This window comes from Mandrillus leucophaeus, unplaced genomic scaffold (assembly GCF_000951045.1).
Source record: "Mandrillus leucophaeus isolate KB7577 unplaced genomic scaffold, Mleu.le_1.0 Scaffold41, whole genome shotgun sequence".
Lineage (NCBI taxonomy): Eukaryota > Metazoa > Chordata > Mammalia > Primates > Cercopithecidae > Mandrillus > Mandrillus leucophaeus.
Genome location: NW_012104365.1, coordinates 5637718 through 5640340, shown reverse-complemented (window position 1 = coordinate 5640340; position 2623 = coordinate 5637718).

Sequence of the window (2623 nt, the reverse complement as noted above, 5' to 3'; positions counted from 1 at the left end):
GTAAGAACGTATTTAGTTTTGTAAGAACTGCTAGATTGTGTGCTAAGAATGTATTTAGTTTTGTAAGAACTGCTAGGTTGTGTGCTAAGAATGTATTTAGTTTTGCAAGAACTGCTAGATTGTGTGCTAAGAATGTATTTAGTTTTGCAAGAACTGCTAGGTTGTGTGGTAAGAATGTATTTAGTTTTGTAAGAACTGCTAGGTTGTGTGGTAAGAACGTATTTAGTTTTGTAAGAACTGCTAGGTTGTGTGGTAAGAACGTATTTAGTTTTGTAAGAACTGCTAGGTTGTGTGGTAAGAACGTATTTAGTTTTGTAAGAACTGCTAGGTTGTGTGTTAAGAGTGTATTTAGTTTTGTAAGAACTGCTAGTTGTGTGGTAAGAATGTATTTAGTTTTGTAAGAAACTACTAAAGTGTCTTCTGCCAATGGAAGCACCACCTCACACTCCCGCCAGCAATGAATGAGAGTTCCTGTTGCTCCACGTCCTCACCAGCATTTGGCATCGTCAGTGTTTTGGGTTTGGGACATTCTTTATTTTTATTTTTATTTTTTCAAGATGGAGTCTCACTCTGTCACCTAGGCTGGAATGCAGTGGCAGCATTTCGGCTCACTGCAACCTCCGACGCCCGGGTTTAAGTGATTCTCCTGCCTCATCCTCCCGAGTAGCTGAGATTACAGGTGTGCGCCACCATACCTGACTAATTTTTGTACTTTTAGTAGAGATGGGGTTTCGCCATGTTGGCCAGACTGGTCTCGAACTTCTGACCTCAGGTGATCTCCCTGCCTCGGCCTCCCAAAGTGCTGGGATTACAGGTGTAAGCCACTGCGCCTGGCCGAGAGCCAATCTTCCATCCCACCCCAGACTCCTGAGTGTGACTCTATCTCTGGACTCTCTGTTCTGCCCTGGACCTGCGCATCCACACCGGGTTCAGTGACTTTGCAGTGTGGTGTGTGTTTAGTAAGTCGTGCCAGCACCTGCTGTGACTCCTTTTTAGTCATCATCCTGGTTTGGGCATCAGGACACGCTTGTAATCCTGGCACTCAAGGAGGCCAAGGTGGGTGCTTTGCTTGAGCCCAGGAGTTCAACAGCAGCCTGGGCAGCATTGAGAAACCCCATCTCTGAAAAACAGAAAAAACTCCAAAATAGCTAACTGTGGTGGTGTGCACCTGTAGTCCCAACTGCTCAGGAGGCTGAGGTGGGAAGACTGCTTGAGTCAGAGGTCGAGGCTGCAGTGAACTGTGATGGCATCACTGCACTCACGCCCGGGCGATGGACCGAGACCCGGTCTCAAAAAAAAAAAAAAAACCCAAAGTCCTGCCCAGCGTTGCTTGGTGATGTAATAATGCTTTTCCAAATGAACGTGAAAGTCAGCGTGTCCACCGTGAGACTGCAGGTTAATTTAGGAAGAACTCACATCTTTGTGTGATGTGAAAAGCCTCCGCATCCAGGAACACGGCGTTCCGCACAAGTTCTCGCAGCGTTGTGTGCACGCGGAGCCCGCTCGGCCCCTGGGGCTGCTGTCGTCGGCGGTCCCGCCCTCTCCGAGGAGCTCGAACGTGATTGGTCCGCGGAGAGGCTCCCTGGTGGTTGGCGGTCCCGCCCTCTCCGAGGAGCTCGAACGTGATTGGTCCGCGGAGAGGCTCCCTGGTGGTTGACGGCGCACCCAGCCGACCTCCCGAGGTAGCTGTGACCCCCCGGCCCGGCCCTCCCCACGAGGTGCTGGCCTTGCATGGCAGCCTTGCTTCCTTGTTTCAGGGGCAGCATAACTGTCCGTTACCTACTGCTGCAGAACAGATCGCCCCAAAGCTCAGTGGCTTAAAACAACGTAGATGTTTATTTTATGTATGTATTTGTTTTGAGACGGAGTCTTGCTCTGTCACCCAGGCTGGAGTGCGGTGGCACAATCTCGGCTCACTGCAACCTCCGCCTCCTGGGTTCAAGCCATTCTCCTGCCTCGGCCTCCTGAGTAGCTGGGACTACAGCTGCCCGCCCCCACCCCTGGCTAATTGGATGTTTATTTTAAACAACATAGACATCTAACAGCTGGGCGTGGTCTAGGTGGGAGGGTTAGGCCTCAGGGTCTCCCTGAGATGGCAGTAAGGCTGGGGCTGGGACTCGAGCTGCAGGTGGGCTGGAGGCCTCAGCTCTTCCATGGGGCCTCCCCACAGGGCTGACCCAGAGCCAGTCCAGAGAGCAAAGCGCCAGGCGTGCTGACTCTGGGACCCGGCGGCCACTTGGCCATTCCTGCCATATCCTGGTTAGTGACAGAAGGGACTCGGGGTCGGAGCAACACCAGGGCCACAGGCAGGTCCTGCCGGTCAGAGGACCCAGGCTTCCAGGTCAGCTGAGCCTGGATTTCTCCAGGGCTGATGGAGTCACCAGGCCCTCCTGCCGTCCAGGGCCGGGAAGGGTCTCACCCCCTCCGCCTGGCACACCACTGGGGCGTCTCTGGTGTGTAAAGGGGCTGGACGGGGCGTGGGGCCCTGGAGGGGTGCGGGAAAGGAGTCTCCACCCCCAGCCATCCCCGCCTCCGACGGCACTGGTCCTTTAGGGAGGGGCGCCCTTCGCTCGCTGGCGCTTCCCCGAGGTTCCCTCGCAGTGGGGGCCGAGCTGTCGCTGGA